This window comes from Aristolochia californica, unplaced genomic scaffold, assembly GCF_029961685.1.
Source record: "Aristolochia californica isolate CCGP_79_NKW_82.1479 unplaced genomic scaffold, dmAriCali1.0.hap1 SCAF_10, whole genome shotgun sequence".
NCBI classification, from domain to species: Eukaryota; Viridiplantae; Streptophyta; class Magnoliopsida; order Piperales; family Aristolochiaceae; genus Aristolochia; species Aristolochia californica.
Genome location: NW_027181771.1, coordinates 20,890,696 through 20,908,600, shown reverse-complemented (window position 1 = coordinate 20,908,600; position 17,905 = coordinate 20,890,696). Strand labels below are relative to the sequence as shown.

Genomic DNA, 17,905 nt, shown 5'->3' with positions numbered 1-17,905 from the left:
AAACAACCATGGAGATTCCCACAAAACGCAGTGGTCTAATAGCACCTGAAATTTCAGATCCCAAAGTAAATGTACAAATTTTATAAGTAATAAAAGCCCTCAATTAACTAAACTAACTTTTATGAGACTAGATTTCAAACATCACGTGGGCACAAAACAAAATGAAACAGCTACAAGGCTCCTTCCAATTTCAAAATTTTCACATTGACTGATAGTAATTATCTATTTGAACCCAAACAGGGCATGCGATTTAATCTAATTGCTAGAAGTTATAAATTTCAGTAAGTACCTATGAGAAACAAGACAAAACAGAAAATAATTAAAACCCAAAAGAAAACATTTCAATATTCGTATAGAAAACCTTAAATCTGGATTTTTTTTAAAGAAAAAGATTAAATCAAACCTCATAGAAATTTTATCTCGGTAAAACAAAGTCAAAGCCTTAATATTCATAAACCAAGCATAAAGCCCCTCCATCACTAAATCGCATCGGTTGAGAAAATAAACCAAGAGATGATGAGAGGAACAAGAAATCAAGAAATAGATGACGGAGAAATAGAGAAAATAGGAAGGGTGACCCGAAATCAAACTTACCTATTCCTTTTCCCTCATCCTTGTTCTACTGTTTCCTCCTCCCTCTTTCTCTAGTCGTTCTCCTCCCTCTTTCTCATTTATTTCCTAACTTCCTCTTGTTCTTTTCATTAACTCACTTCCCCCTTTTACCTAATTGTCCCTCACTAATCTTAAAATTCCACTGTTATCTTATTTTAAAATGTAATCTATTTTAATCATCCTCATTCTACCCCCTTCATAACTGCATGACACATCATTGTTGAATTCTAAGGACAACAAATAAACAGAAGAGATTTCGAGGGAAGGAGATAAGAGATGCACTCTAGCTCTCGGGAGAGAGGAGAAAAGAAACTAAGGGAGAAAAAGAAAAGACAGAGAGAGGTGTAAGGACGAATTTGAGCCAAGAGGAAGAGGCTTGATACTCCACCTCATACCTTGAGGCTGTATTTATAGTTGTGGAAAGGTGTTTACCACTTTCTACAATGACTCCTCAATGACTACATTGCCCTTAGGCTACATAATTCAAAAGGAAAATGACATAAAAGGACATACACCAGTTTGCATAATTACAATTCTATATCATCTCTATGGAAATTCTCTTTATTTACTAACAATGCCACCCCTACACATGTGGGTGTCTTTTAACACTCCCCCTCAAGTTGGTATTTGTAACTTAACGTGAAATTCTTCATTGTTGGTTACCACTTTCTTATACTTTTTCTTCTTCTTTCCCTCGAGCTGGGGATCTCCTTGTTCTTTACCAAGAGACCTAACTTGCACAACATAATGTTGAGAGAAGAAAAATCACTCCTAGCCGTATGACAAAGCTCCACTTTAGGGCACAACAAAGTGACTACTGATTGTTTAAGGATAGCTTCAAACACAAATCACTTTTGGGTGAGAATAAAAAACTTGACTCAAACTAGATGTTGGGCACACTCCTATACTTTTTAGGTAGTGGGTATAGGCATTGCTCTAAAGTGATGAAAACACAAGATGATAAACTAAAGAAATATTAAAGGCAAACAACTTTAACCAGAAGGAGGCAACTATGCAACACTTATGTTTCCAAATGAATCTTGAATGTGGCATTTTTTCCTTTTTTGAAAAACTAGGGGAGATTATAACAATAGAATTGGATTAACTTAACAAATTAGACCAAGTATAACTTTTGAGGGGAGACCAAGTTTGACTCAAGAGGGAGATAAAAAAACAATTCCTCTATGAACATGATGATTGATAAAACTTAAAAAAAATATCTTCAATTAGAAATTTTTGAGACATAATAATAAAAACTTTCTAAAATAAACTTCACATAGAAGGTAATTACTTTTTAACACACCTTAACAATTTTGGAAAAAAAATATTCAAGAGATAAATTCTGGAATAAGAGAGATTTTGGACACTAATATTTGGAATTTAGAAAGATAAAATAAGACTTTTTAATTCAAAATTTTCAGTCTTTTGTAAAAAAGAAACTAAACTCATATAGGGAAAGACTTCTCTTAAGGAAACTTATGTGGTGAGCAATTACAGAAAGAAAAATTTCAATGAAGGAAAGATACTCAAGTTAGTAAAATCTCAACTAGATTTCAAATACAAATAGGAAACTTAAGTAACATTAGAAACTCAAAAAGTGAAGTACAAAAATCGGCTTAGATTCGGATTTTTGCATACCACAAGATACCGACATGACTTTTGATTTTTTCAATGTGGAAATCTCTCTTTAGAAAGATCAGATTGAGAAACAGTTTATTGGGATAGAAAGTAGACTCAATTAACTTTATTTTGAGTTATAATTTTTAATATAAATTCTTAGTAATATTGGTACAAACCGTTCAGAATGTTGAGGCTTTTTGCTACTATATGAAACTTTTCTGTTGCTTGACATATGGCGATTTCTCTTTCTCAAAAAATATGATTTCAATGATTATTTTTGAGTTAGAGACTAGACTCAAAGATCTTTCCGACGGTATATAATTTTAAGTATTAAACATATGTTAAGTGAGTGAAACATCCTATGAAAAAACATGAATTGGGAAAGAAAAGGAAAAATGAAAAACCCCTCTTTTTTCTTTTTTCTTTTTCTTCTTTTTCTTCTTCCTCCTTATCTTCTCCATCTTCTCCTTTTCCATGTTAGGTCTTTGCCTACTCTGATACCATGCTGATTTCTAGGGACAATACATCAACACGAGAGATTTCAAGGGAAGGAAAGAAGAGAGGAACACTAGCTATTTGAAGAGAGGAGAGAAGGAACTATGTAAGAGAAAGAAGAGGAAAAGCGAAATGTGTAAGGACTAATTTGAGCCAAGAGGAAGAGGCTTAAATGCTCTACCTCATGCCTTGAGACTCTATTTATAGTTGTAGAAAGGTGTTTAGAATTACTACATTGCCCTTCGGGCTACATGATTCCAAAGAAAAATTACATAAGAGAACATAATCCAGCTTGTATAATTACAATTCTATGCCTTCTCTATGGAAGTTCTCCTTATTTACTAACCATGTGATGTTAAACACCTAACCAATACTACCCAAAAGATCGGCCTGTTAGGATCGGAAGACATCGGTACTTAACCCCAGGACCATAACAGTACACCCACTTTCACGAGCCGACGACCATGGTGGCCGGGATTAATCACACGTAGCTATCGAGATGCCCGAGATTAACACACATAGATGCCTCGCGCGAGAGTCGAACTCGGGACGTAGCGCCAGCTTTGATACCAAATGTTAAACACCTAGCCAATACTACCCAAAAGACTTACATGTCAGGAGCGGAAAGCATAGGTACTTAACTCCAAGACCATAACATGTGAGCCCTACACACGTGGGTGTCTTTTAACAACCATCTCATGTAATACGCCCTCCATATTGGAATATAACCATTTACCTTTCACTAGCCATGCTTATTCTTTCCAACTGCAATCTCATGAAAGAAATTTTAGATCAACAAGAAAGAAGAAGAAGAAGAGAGAAGGAGAAGAGAAGGAGAAGAACGTGGAAGGAGAGAGTTTGGATTAAGGGAGAAGAGGGTTGCGTCAAATAGAAAAATGAGGGATGGGCGAATTTGTGGAAAGAGAGGAGAGTGCTTCAATGCCCTACCTCTTAGCCAATGCCTTTATTTATAGTTTTACAATGCCCTTAGGGCTACAACTTGATAAAACAAAAGACATAAAAGGAACACATATTTACACTTCTATGCCATCTTTATGGAAAGTACCATATTTTACACATATGCCAGTCCTTTGATGTGTGAGCTTCTTGTCTTGAGCTCGTGGGCTTGAGCCCATCTTCCAACACTGCCCCTCAAGTTGGAGGAGAAAAGACATCATAAATACCCAGCTTGCTCTTAAGATGACACATGTTTGAGAGAGATTATTCCTGCTTGAAACTTCTCCTATATAAAATGACAATCCACCTTAATATGTTTAGTTCTTTCATGAAAAATTGGATTTGAAGTGATATGAATGGCTGCTTGATTATCACAATGCAGATTCATGGACCCATTTTTATAAAAACCTAGTTTGGTAAGAAGGGTCCTGATCCATAAAAGTTCACTAACGGTGTGGGCCATAGCTCTGTATTCTGCTTCAGCGCTAGATCTTGCAACCACATTTTGCTTCTTACTTTTCCATGTAACCAAGTTTCCCCTAACCAAAGTACAATATCCTGATTAGATTTTCTATCATCAGGAGATCCAGCCCAATCTACATCTGAGAAGCCTTCTATGTTGAAGTGTTCATGTTTTTTATACAGAAATCCTCTTCCTAGAGCTCCTTTTAGATAACGTAATATTCTCTCTAAAGCCAGCCAGTGGGTAATTGTGGTTTGTGCATGAATTGACTCACTACACTTACAACATATGATGTCTGGCCTAGTTATCTTGAGATAAATTAGTTTTCCCACAAGTCTTTGATATTTGCCAATATCAATATCTTCTTCATTTGTGGCACATAATTTTACATTTGTATCCATAGGTGTGTCAACTGGTCTACAACCCTTCATTCTTGTTTCTTCAAGAAGATTCAAGACATATTTCTTTTGAGACAATATTATCCTATGTTTGGATTGAAAAACTTATATACCCAAAAAATATTTAAGCATACCAAGGTCTTTAGTCTTGAATTCTTGACTTATCATCTGTTTCACCTCTTGTATGCTCAAAGCATCATCACCGATTAAGATAATATCATCCACATATACGGCCAATAATATTTTCCCTTTGATCGTATCTTTATAATATACGGAATGATCAACTGAGCACCGATGAAAACCAAACCGTAAGAGTGTTTGCGAAATTTATCAAACCAAGCCCGAGGGGACTGCTTAAGCCCATATAAAGACTTTTTTAACCAGCATACTGACTCCCCCTCAACCACATAACCAGGTGGTTGAACCATATAAATTTCCTCACTGAAATCACCATTTAAAAAAGCATTTTTAACATCCAACTGATAGACGGGCCATGAGGAGTTAGCAGCAATAGATAAGATGATGAGTACCGAATTCAATTTTGCAATAGGAGAGAAGGTCTCCTCATAATTTATCCCATTGCACTGCATATAGCCCTTAGCAACCAGTCAAGCTTTAAGATGAGCAACCGATCCATCCGGATTATGTTTCACCAAAAAAACCCATCGACAACCAATCGGTCTTTCACCTTTCAGGAGTGATGTTAAGTACCAGGTTTGGTTTTCATATAAAGAGTGCATTTCTTCATCCATAGCCGCCTTCCATCCTAGATGTCTCAGGGCCTCTTGATACGACTATGGAACGGAAGTAGAAGAAAGGGACACAAGAAACTAAAAATACTCGGAAGACAAGCGATGGTGAGACATAAAATTTGAGATGGGATGCGACGTAGTACAGGAGCGACATTCTTTTTTTAAAGCAATAGGCTGAGTATTAAATTCAGGCCCATACATAGGAGGAGAAAGACTTACCTCGGGTGGATCCGACAACTCCATAGGTGAAGGTACGACCGGTGCATCAGGGGATGGATTCACTTCAAGATTGAACGGCACAAGCGGACAAGGAGTAGTAGAAGGACAAATCCATCCTGGAGGAGCATCATGGGAGGAGTAGAAGGGAGTGTCTTCAAAGAAAGTCACATCCCTAGAGATAAACATCCTCTGTAGGGTAGGATTGTAACAGAAATAAACTTTCTGGGTGCGAGAGTATCCCAAAAAAATGCACTTCATAGATCGAGGGTCAAGTTTATTTTTAGGTGGGGATGTAACATAAACAAAACACGTACATCCAAACACTTTCAAAGGAAGAGAAAAAGGATCTTCACCATTAAATAACACAGAGTAATGAGTTTTATGATAAAGGACTGATGAAGGTAACCTATTAATGAGAAAGCATGCTGTAAGTATAGGGTACCTTCATGGAGTAGAGGAGACCCCGAGCAACTTCAAGAAGATGACGATTCTTCCTTTCAGCAACACCATTTTGTTGAGGAGTATAGGCACATGATATTTGATGAATAAGCCCATTACTCTCACAAAATGATTTGAAGTCATGAGACATGTATTCCTTAGCATTATCATATCTAAGGGTTTGAATTTTCTTCCCAAATTGTGTCAAGACCATCGCATGAAAATTTTTAAACAAAGGAAGAATTTTAGAACTCTCTTTAAATAGATACAATTAAGTCACTCGAGTAAAATCATCAACAAAAATGACAAAATATTTAACTTGGGAAATATTTGAGACACATAAAGGGCCCCATACATCAGAATGTTTTAGCTCAAACGGAGTAGTACTTGTAGTTGTAAGATGAGAAGAATATGTACTCCTGACATGTTTACTTAATTGACAAACCTCACAACTGAAATTAGAAAGTCCTTTTAAATATAGAGCCAAAGAAAAAAGTGAAGGGGTAGACGGATGACCAAGTCGGTTGTGCCAAAGTTGGGCCTCAGATGTAGTGGACGATAATGCAGCTAATGGTGGAAGAGTGAAGTAGTACAAACCCCCCTTTTCATGGCCGCCACCAATCACCCGCTTCGTAGTGAGATCCTGAAAGGCATAAGAAGACGGTGAGAAGGTGACAGAACAATTTAATTGTTTGGTCAATTGACTAACCGAGAACAAATTTAAAGGAAATTGAGGAACAAACAAAACACCTTGAAGGGAAATAGATGAAGTAAGAGAGGATGAACTTTTGCCAAGGACCTTGGTTTGGGTACCATCAGCTATAGTAACGAATTTATGAGGATAACAAAGAGATAAGGACTGCAACAAGTGTTTGTTACCTGATAGATGTTCGGAGGCCTTGGAGTCGATGATCCAAGAGGAAGAGGAAGAAGAGGAAGAAAGCATACCTGAGGCAATAGTAGTGGCAGCCGTAGATGATGAGGGAATAGATGATTCCATGAAGGACTTCATTTTCTGGAATACAGCATAGTCCTCAGCCGTTAGAGTCACATTTTCGGATGATGATTCAGCCTTATCTTCATTTTCTCAATGTTAACCGAGACTGGGTTAGCTGTGGCCCAATCAGGCTTGCCATGATGTTTCTAGCATGATGCCACAAGGTGGTTTTGACGGCCACAATAAGTGCAAAGTCGAGGCTCAGTATGGAAAGAATTCTGACCCGTTCTACCACCTCTATTTTCAGCCCCTCTCATAGTTCGAACCCCTCTCATATTTCTGCTTCGTCCTCGTGATGAGGAAGATGTTCCCCGATTGCTAGAGAACATCGCCGATGGAGCATCAATAGAAGAAGGAAGGGGTGGATCCGGTATCCGAAGTAATGTAGCACTAATATCATCGAAGGTTGGAAGAGCAGAAGAACTTAGAAGCTGAGTTTTGGCCACCTCAAGGTATGGTTTAATATTCGATAAGCAAATAGCTGCTGCCAACGCTTCTCTGTGTCATTCTTGAATGAAAATATCAGTGGAATATGGCTGAGTTAGTTTCCATTCTTGAAGAAGACCTCAAAACCGTTCCAAAAATTCGTGAATATTATCTCCATGTTTCATATGCAGCATGTTTTGTAAGACATCATATATTTTTTGTAATGAAGCAGTGCTTGAGTAAAGCTTGGCACAAGTGTCCCATATTTTCTTGGCAATTTCCAAGTTGACCACATTGTTGGCCACTTGCTCTTCCATGCTTTTAATGAGCCAACTTATCACCATGTTATCATCCTTAACCCACTTATGGTAGTACGCATCTTCTTCATCAATCGGAGGAGGAAAGTTAGCAACGTGGCTCAAGAGGTCACGAGTAATAAGAACCCTCTGAACCGATTGTGACCAACTCATTTAATTGGAGAGACCTCTAAGTGGAATTGTAGTAATATGGAGTATATCAATCTTATTACTATTGTATCCAATCTCCATGATGAGGCAAGTAAAATATGGATGTCAAGGGAAAAGACCTTCTTCAAAGAACAATTACTCAATGTAATTTGAAGAACCCGTAGACCAAATCAATCACCAAAAAAAGAGAACAAGAACCAATTTCTTTCACAAGGGCAAGCACCAAATTATCAACAATTTGTGCCTTTAGAAAGTGATAATAACATCCAGCCATCACTCAACTTCTCTTGTATTCATAAGAACAAAGTGAAGAAAGTAGATGCAATCAATTAGGCCTTAATCGAAACTCCAACACAAACGAGCAACAGAAAAAAATTAGAGAAGATTGAACGACAAACAAAGACACTTAGAAGAGATTTATCTTCAGCTCATGGGAGACTTCAATGTAAAAAAAAATTCTATTGTTGAAGTTAAAAAAATGGAACTACAAAGGGTAAATGTCTGCTAGAATTTCATCAAACATATAATGGACATCCAACAACATAACACAAACCCATGAGTAACCTTAAGTAGGAGAAGATACAACAACATGTGCTGGAATTCTACCTCAAATGAGATGGATCCAAATTACATAAAGGTAATTGAATTTTACCCATCAATCTTAATAAGATGCAAACAACAAATAATTTTGATTTCTCTTGTAATTGATTTACAAGGAGTCAAGATTCTAACATCAATTTAGTCATAAAAATAAATCTTTACAACATATAACGATTTATCTTGACTTGATGTGACTCAAAATTCAAGAAGTAAAGAAAAACAGTAAAAAGGAGTATGCAAATAAGAAAAGGAAACAAAAAAAACGTAAATAAGAAGAGCATGAACTTATCTCTTCATGACTGAACTCCTTTAACAACTTCTTGAACAGATTTCATAAGAACTCCATGAAGAGATCCTAAACTCCTTGCTCTGATACCATGTAGAATTTAGGATCTCATGAAAGGAACTTTAGATCAACAAGAAAGAAGAAGAAGAAGAAGAAGAGAGAAGGAGAAGAGAAGGAGAAGAACGTGGAAGGAGAGAGTTTGGATTAAGGAAGAAGAGGGTTGCGTCAAAAAGAAAAATGAGGGCTGGACGAATTTTTGGAAAGAGAGGAGAGCTTCAATGCCCTACCTCTTAGCCAATGCCTTTATTTATAGTTTTAAAATGCCCTTAGGGCTACAACTTGATAAAACAAAAAACATAAAAGGAACACATATTTACACTTCTATGCCATATTTATGGAAAGTACCATATTTTACACATATGCCACTCCTTTGACGTGTGGGCTTCTTTTCTTGAGCTCGTGGGCTTGAACCCATCTTCCAACAATAAATCTAAGTAATACTAGAAAAACACAAAGATAGTAGTACCTATACTTAAAAAACGAAAGGAGGTGAGAATGCAATACTCAGTTCCAAAAAAGGAAACGCTCATCAAATCAATAGATTATTGTGAATCTCTTGATATGCAAAAAAAGGGTAAAACAAATTAGAAGATCAAATTTCTATCATGTCTTCTGAAAGTTTCTTAAAGGAATGAAGTAACATTAAGCGGGTTGACCAAAAATATAGAAACTTTTTGGAGAATATCAATGACACATAAAGGCAGTAAAGAGAGTTTAATAAGAGAACTTGCTTAGCCTAAGAGTCAATGGTAGGAAGCTAGTAAAGTTAAATAGAAGTAAACCCTTCTTCTCCCTTGTTTCTCTTTTGAAACAACTTCAAATCCTAATTTAGGGTTCCATGTGGGAGACAAGTTAATTTTATCCACAAGTTAATTTTATCCAACAAAAAAGTTTCTTAAAGATGGAGTTTCAAAAGATTTTTCATCAATATAGGTGTTCTTTATGGGATAGAAACTGAAGGTAATAGTTGAAGAGAAAAAAAAAGAAACTTTGGCTTGCATGGCTGCTATGTAGTACAAGCAAAACATGAATTTGATAGAGAAGAAATGACTATGGTGTGGATGCTTGTAAATTGATGAGGAATGCAATTAAAATAACAAAATTTGGAGCCTAGAATTTATATGCTCAAAGGAAAAGAAACCAAAATTGAAACATAAGAGACTTATCTTTGAGGTAGGAGGTTAAAATTAAATTTATGCAAATAACATACTTCCAGCATGACCTTTGAGTCTTTCAATATTGATATATTTGAAAACATCAGATTGAGAAATGGTTTGATGTTGGGATCTTCCCGGGCCATGGATCTCATCACCCTTCTTCCGTCTCTTCCCTCCAGATTGGTTGTTGACACTGGAAGAGAACCCCTATTCTTTTAACGTGTAATGGTGGAATCAGAATGGAATGGATTGAGCTTTGAAGGAAGTTCGACTTGGACCTCTGAGGGAGAATCCGACCTAGACCTCTGAGGGAGAATCCGACCTGGCTAAAATTAATTTACTCAACACTTGCCTTCATTCAACATCACTTCCAAATAAATATGTTTGGGGATGAAAATACAACTTAGACCCATGGGTCAATTGGTTCATGCCAAATTACATCCAAACCAAACCAAACAAAATTTAACATACATGGAAAGGGAAATAATTTAATTCCTACGCCTGTGGATAACTCGGGATGCTATGGAGTCCATAACATCACCCCCTCCTAGAGAAAGAGCTTGTCCTCAAGCTCGAACGAGGGGTAGAGAGCCCTGAAAGCGGCTAAGGGCTCCCATGTAGTGTCACTGGGGTCTGCATCAGCCCACTGCACTAGAACCTCCCAATCGCCCTGAATGCGGCGAGCCTACAACACTTGCGCTGGAGTAGAAAGGACCCAACCTTCATGTAGCGGTGGCAGAGGGGTGTGTAGCAATGGGGAGTCTCCCTGGAAGGCCTTCAATTGGTAGACGTGAAACACATTGTGAATCTTGGCTTCTGGTGGAAGCTGCAAGTGGTAGGTGACTGTGCCAATGCGGTCCAACACCTGAAAGAGATCATAATTTTTCGGGGAGAGTTTGTGGTGTTTGGAGGTGGTCAATGAAAGCTCACTGTAATGTTGGAGACATAGCCACACATAATCCCCGGGAGAGAAGAACACTTCCCGGGGCTTCTTATCATAAGATAGTTTCATAACATGTTGGGCCTCCTGGAGATGAGCGCGCACCTCACTGAGCATGGCGTCCCTTTCTGCTGAAGCCTAGTCCAATGTGGCTACCTTGGATGTACCTGGTTCATATACGACAAAAGCCGAGGTAGATCTCTGCCATAAACTACCTTGAACGAAGTAGTGTCGAGGGCACTGTGGTATGATGTATTATAACAGAACTCTGCCCATGCCAGTCACTTAACCCACCTTTTAGGTGAGTCCCCCACAAAACAACAGAGATACATCTCAATTGTCCTGTTAACTACCTCGGTCTGTCCATCAGTCTGTGGAAGGTAGGCGGAAGAAAACGCCAATTTCGTGCCTTGCAGCTTGAATAGTTATTTCCAGAACGTATTGGTAAAGATGGTGTCCTTGTCACTGGTAATGGACGCAGGCATCCCATGTAACCGGACAATGTTATCCATGAAGATTTGAGCCACGTGAGCGGCTGTGTAGGGATGCGCCAAAGGGAGGAAATGGCCATACTTGGAGAAGCGGTCAACCACAACAAAAATAACGGATTTAGCGGAAGAGGGGGGAAGGCCATCAAGGAAGTCTATGGAAATATCTTACCATACCTGTGACGGTAGCTGAAGTGGTTGGAGCAACCCCGCTGGACTTAATGATTCGGCTTTGTTCCGTTGACAAGTCTGGCAAGCCGCCACATAATCTGTTACACTGCTTTTCATACCCTTCCAATAAAAATATGTTTTCTGTCTGCCCTCATGTGTACTGTCATGGAAAGAGGCTCAGATACTGGGATTAAGTGGCGAGGTGTGGTGCAGAAAAATCCTGTTCCTGAACAAGATAAGATGATCTTGGATTGTCCTATGGATATCCGATGTCCCCTGCTGAATATCATGATATAATGCAATGAGTTCCGGATGCTGCTATGTCTCCTCCCGTATAGAATCCAACAAAAGAACTCTAGGCTGACTAATAGCATGTAAGTGTGGCTCTGGAACGCCTTGGCGAGACAAGGCATCGGCCCCCAGATTCAAACTGCCAGGTTTATACTCAACGGTAAAGTCAAATGCCATCAGCTTAATCAACCAGTGCTGCTGAGGGGAGGTGGTGAGATGCTGCTCAAGAAGATACTTCAGGCTACAATGATTGGTTCGAATAATAAATGGGCGCCTCCAGAGATAAGGCCGCCAATGCTGGACTGTTTTAGCTAAACCGATTAATTCCCTTTCATAAGCCGCTAGTTTGTGATGGTGTTGGCAAAGTTGTCGGCTGAAATAAGCGATCAGGTGGTCTTGTTGCTGTAACACTGCACCTATACCTCTGCCCGAAGTATCACATTCCACTACAAATAGCTCATAAAAATCCGGGAGTTGCAAAACCGGCGCTGAAGATAATGATTCCTTCAACTGCTGAAAGGAATGATCCGCTGTCTCGGACCAGGTGAAAACATTTTTCTTGAGGAGGTTGTGGAGTGGCGCTGCAATCTGGCCATAGCTGCGGATAAATTTATTGTAATACCCAGGTAGGCCCAAAAATCCCCTTAACGCTGTGATGGAGGTGGGAGGAGGCCAGTCTGTGACGGCCTGAATCTTGGTCTGGTCAACCTTCATCCGAACTACTGAAATAACGTGGCCCAAGTATGCCACCTTGGAGGACCCATAGAACATTTGGACTTGTTTAAAACCAAATGATGGAAGCGGAGAAGGGTAAATACCTGTTGAAGGTGCTCGTCCCAGTGTTTGCTATACACCAATATTTCGTATAAAAAAATAAGAACATATTTCCGCAAGAGAGAGATAAATACCTCATTCAAGAGGACCTGGAATGTGGATGGCACATTGGAGAGACCAAAGGGCATGACGAGGAACTCGAAATGACCATGGTGCGTGCGGAACACGGTCTTCTCCAAATCTGAAGGATGAACTCAAATCTGATGATAACCGGACTTCAAGTCTAGCTTGGTAAATATAGTGGCGCCATGTAACTCATCTAACAGCTTGTCCACCATTGGAATGGGATGTTTATCTTTAATTGTGTGAGCATTGAGCTGCCTGTAGTCCACACAAAACGTCCACGACTTGTCATGTTTTTTGACCAGTAACACCGGGGATGAGAAAGGAGACCTACTGGGCTAAATAATTCCTTGGACGAGCATAGTTTGGCACTGGCGCTCAATTTCATCCTTCTGTAAGTGGGGGTAACGGTAAGGCCGAACCACCATAGGTTTAGTCCCTATGTGCAATCTGATTCAGTGTTCATAGTGACGAATAGGTGGAAGAGCAGAAGGTGCCTGAAATAAATCTTCAAAGTTTGTAAGTAATTGAGATAATTTACAGAACTCGGTGCTCTGGACCTGAACTGCCTGAAGTGTGTAGGGCATAGTAGCATGTGTGTCATGCAAGGTTATTTGACGCTGGGCCTCTGTGAAGGTCATGGTCAGGGCCTGAAAATCCCATAAAATAGGCCCCAACATTTGGAGCCATTTAAGTCCGAGTACCAAATCAAATCCTGCCAGAGGAATCACCATGAAATCGGCAATAAAGGAGTGACCCTCAATAGAAAAGGGGGTGGCTGTAGAGATACCCACACTGGTGATTTTGGCCCCATTGGCCACTGAGACTGAGAGGCCTGTGTTATGCTAGATTACTAACCCAAGCTGTTTTGCCGCTGGCTAACTGATGAAGTTATGCGTGTTGCCCGAGTCAACTAAGGCTAGTAACTGTAGAAGGTGCAATTGTACCCGAACTTGCATTGTGTTAGAACTGTGCAGGCTAGTCATGGCATGGAGGGATATAGCTGGGCCCTCCTAGTCTGTCTCAACAATGTCTTCCTTGGGTAAGATGTCCTCAGAATCCGCACAGAGAATTACACTGAACAATTTTTTGCATATGTGACCCTGGACATACTAGTCATCACAAATAAAACAAAGGCCTTAGGCCCTCCTCTGTTCCATCTCCTATCTATTTAATTTTTTTATGTAAGGGGCTGGTGGCGTGGAGGAAGAACTCTCTACACACTGGGCTGTAGTAGGACCTGTATGTGGAGGCCCTGAATAGGGCGATGGCACAGGTATTTATCTTGCTTGGCCATGCTAGTTTCCTGAGCAGTGAGTCCTTTTAGAACACGCTGTTTAGTATCAATTGTCCTGGACAGATTCATAGCGTGGTCCAAAACTCATGGGTAATGTAATTCAACCTCCAGACGTAGGGCCTCAATTAATCCAGCAGTAAAGATTTGAATACTGGGAGGGCTTGACAAAATTACTAGCTCTGGTCAAACGTTCCTGGAAGGTCGTTTCATCAAGTGGGTCAGTCTGTTTAAAATTGATCAATTCGCCCAACGGATTGCTACTAGCAGGAGGACTAAACCTCATCATGCAAGATTGTCTAAATGTCTCCCAATCTTGAACCAAATGTTCATTTTGGAATTGGTGAAACCATAGGAGCGCTTCATCGAGCATATGGTATGCGGCCAACTGGATCCGGTCATCCGCCGGTGTTTTTTTATGGTAAAAGAACTGGTCACATTTGTGTAACCAAATCAAGGTGTCCTTAGACCCATCAAATGTTGGAAAGTCTAGTTTCACATACCTGGGAACCGAATTTGGTCCTTGGGCGTGAGGTGCCATAGGTGGATGGAGGTGGCACAACGGTGGTGGAGGAGGTGGTGGTGGTGGCTGGTGGTGCTCGGCCAGCGGAGAATAGGCTACTGGCGGCGTCCATGACCCCCACCTTCATCAAGTCGCTGGAGAATGAGCTCGAGTGTCATATTCATGGTCTCCATTAAAATGCGAAGATCATCAATACCTGCATCTGATCTTTGACGATTTGCATCAATAAGCTGACGCAAATCCTCGGGGGAAGAGGAATCCCCAAGGGTGGACCTGTCTGATACCAAGATGTTGGGATCTTCCCGGGCCATGGATCTTGTCACCCTTCTTCCCTCGCTTCCCTCCAGATTGGCTGTTGACGCTGGAAGAGAACCCTGTTCTTTGAACGTGTAATGGTGGAATCATAATAGAATGGATTGAGCTTTGAAGGAAGCTCGACCTGGACTTCTGAGGGAGAATCCGACCTGGCTAAAATTAATTTACTCAATGCTTGCCTTCATTCAGCATCACGTCCCAATAAATATGTTTGGGGATGAAAATACAACTTAGACCCATGGGTCAATTGGTTCATGTCAAATTACATCCAAACCAAACCAAACCAAATTTAACATACATGGAAAGGGAAATAATTTAATTCATATGCCTGTGGATAACTTAGGATGCTATGGAGTCCATAACATTTCATGATTTAGAAACTAGAGTCACAATGCTTTCTTTTGAGATATAATTTTACATATAAACTCTCATTTTGATGGCATGGGAAGGGGGTTGATGAACTTGAAATGAAGTTAAGATTTTAGTTCATCTTAAATGAATTGATTCAACTTCAACTCATGCTTGGGTGTTAGTGTAGACGAGTTCAAGTGCACTGGAAAACAGATTCCAGTGTTAGTGCCCCAAAATGAAAAATATGATAGAAACAAGAGAATGAGTAACTTTTTATAATATACTTAAATAGAACATATACCTAAACAGATAATTAACCAAAATAAATATGATTATTACACTAAATGCTTGAATAGAACATATAATATTAGTTTAATTAATTATAACAATGGGATAATTAAACCAAAATAATTGTTCAAATGTTTAATTTAATAATATTTTAATTATGATTATTAAATCACTAATTTAATACAATAATTACAAAATTAATATATTGAATACTTATATTCAAAGGGAGGAAGGCCAGTTGAGGCATTGTCTATCAATTGGCCAGGGGAGGCATTTTTTGAAGTCTCTCGCGTTTCATCTCTTCAGTATTCTCCCATCCAAAATTATTGAGCTGTTTCTACTATACTCATAATACAATTAATGAATATATCATTGCCCATTTGCTTGTTTTCTAATACTTGGATGTAATTTTCACTAACATTGATTCTTTCATGGATCCCTGTTGTAGAAATTCTGATACAATGAATGGATAATTATAAAATCTTCAAACATTGTAGACAAAACATCCAAGCGAATGTTACCAAGTAAATGGTTTTGCATTTACTAATTGTAAAGAGCAAACAAGCATTAATTAGCAACTGCTCTTTAAGACCAGTACGATGTTGTCCAGTTCTTTCTTGTAGAATGGCTAGTTGCTTGTCGATTTGGATCTTTTCATTCAATCATAGAAGAGAATTAGCAATGTCCTTACAACTCGATCTCATTTTCTTCCACTCCACCCTGGTTGTTATTAGATAGGAATCTCAATGCTGTCTCATATGCCACAAAAATAGACCCATTCACGACAAAGGCCTTGGCTATTGTTGTTCCTAATCCCCGCCACAGGACCAGGTAGCTCTCTTCACTCAAACTTTTTCGGAAACAATCCATTATACCTTTATATTTGGGCATTGTCTTGTCTCCTGGAGATTGTGATTAAGACTGAAGTCTTGACTTAACCATATCTAAAGGGTAGCAACAGAGCCAACTGGCTACTCCTGCCCAGCCACTGGCTATCAGTATTTTTGAAACATTTTCTTGGCCACTCTTTTGGCACCCTGGGTGTAGTAGTTCTCTAGTGGATTCGTATGTCCAGAAGTAGGTTCCATGCCCAGGCATATCTCTAATCATAGTGACTCCGAAGCCTAGGAACATCCCTCTGATTCCTTCTCTTCTAAAAATATTCTTTACCACACTAATAGGTCCATCCTTTTCCGCTCACAAGCCTGCGATAAAACAGCAAAAACTTGTAAGACCACTGCATTCTGCACAGAAGAACTTTTAGTGAGATTATTATTGCATCTAGAAACCAATATAGACGTGTTTACCAGGGAAAAACTTCAAAATTTTATCGAAGAAAGACAAAAAACTAAACACTTTATATCGAATTCCACATTCTTATCAGGAGATGACCAATTTTTTGACAATGAAATACAAGTAAGACACTGTATCAAATAGAAATTTCTATACAATTAATGAATCTTAGAGATAGCAAAGAATATACAAAACAAGATATCTGCCCCATGCATTACAAAGACCTATCAAACCTGCTCAGCAAGGTTATTTTTCCCCAGAGATCTGAAAGAAACTAAAAATTACTATAGATAATGAACTTGCCAACTTCCATGAGTTCAATTTGATTTCCCATCAAACCACTTGTATCTGATGTTTAGCTTCCAGTAATAACATAATTAGGGATATTTCTACAGTGACTTCATGCTCTGCTACACCTTACCTAACTACCCTTCAAGGCCTGCTAAACAGTCATAATTATAAATTCGGGATCCATTTCAGTTTGATTATGGTTAAAAAAGTGTACATAAAGAGCCAAAGAGGCGAAAAGATCCAATCCAGGGATGCTGGACCAACATTGGGGATTTCCACATCCCAATTTGTATAAAAATAGATGATCTAATCACATGAATAGAACGACAGATGGAGGGAGAAAAAGGGGGAAATCGACTCGCAAATATGCTCAACGAGGCTAGCAGCCTAGCGATAAAGCTCAGATAGAAAAGAAAAGATATGCAGGAGATGGGGCAAGAACCTGGAAGGCAACAGAAGGAAGGTTGCTGAAAACGAACCTTGAGGTATCTAGAGGATGTCCTGATATGACCCCCGCCATACCACCAACACTTCCGGCGATGAACTCTCTGCTCCAGAGAAAAGATGCGAAGACGAGAGGAAGAAGAAAGCGAAGACGAGAGGAAGAAGAGAGGGGGCAAAAAAATTTGCCGGGAGAGGAATGCAAGGGAGAGGAGAACAGAGGGAAACGAGGGACAAGATAATATCACTGAGGAAGAAAGAAAAGTAGAATACAAACCTAAAAATAATAGAGATAGGCATATAAAAAAGGGATGACATAATCTCTGTGGGTTAACTAAATCAACTCATAAAACTTGCTTTATTACCATGTTGAAT

The 17,905-nt window shown here is 39.2% G+C and overlaps 1 pseudogene; it reads right to left on the bottom strand.

Moving 5' to 3' along the window:
- Positions 1 to 16,192: 16,192 nt before the first annotated feature.
- LOC137942890 (mitochondrial arginine transporter BAC2-like) lies at positions 16,193 to 17,609 on the bottom strand (annotated as a pseudogene).
- Between the last annotated feature and the right edge of the window lie 296 nt (positions 17,610 to 17,905).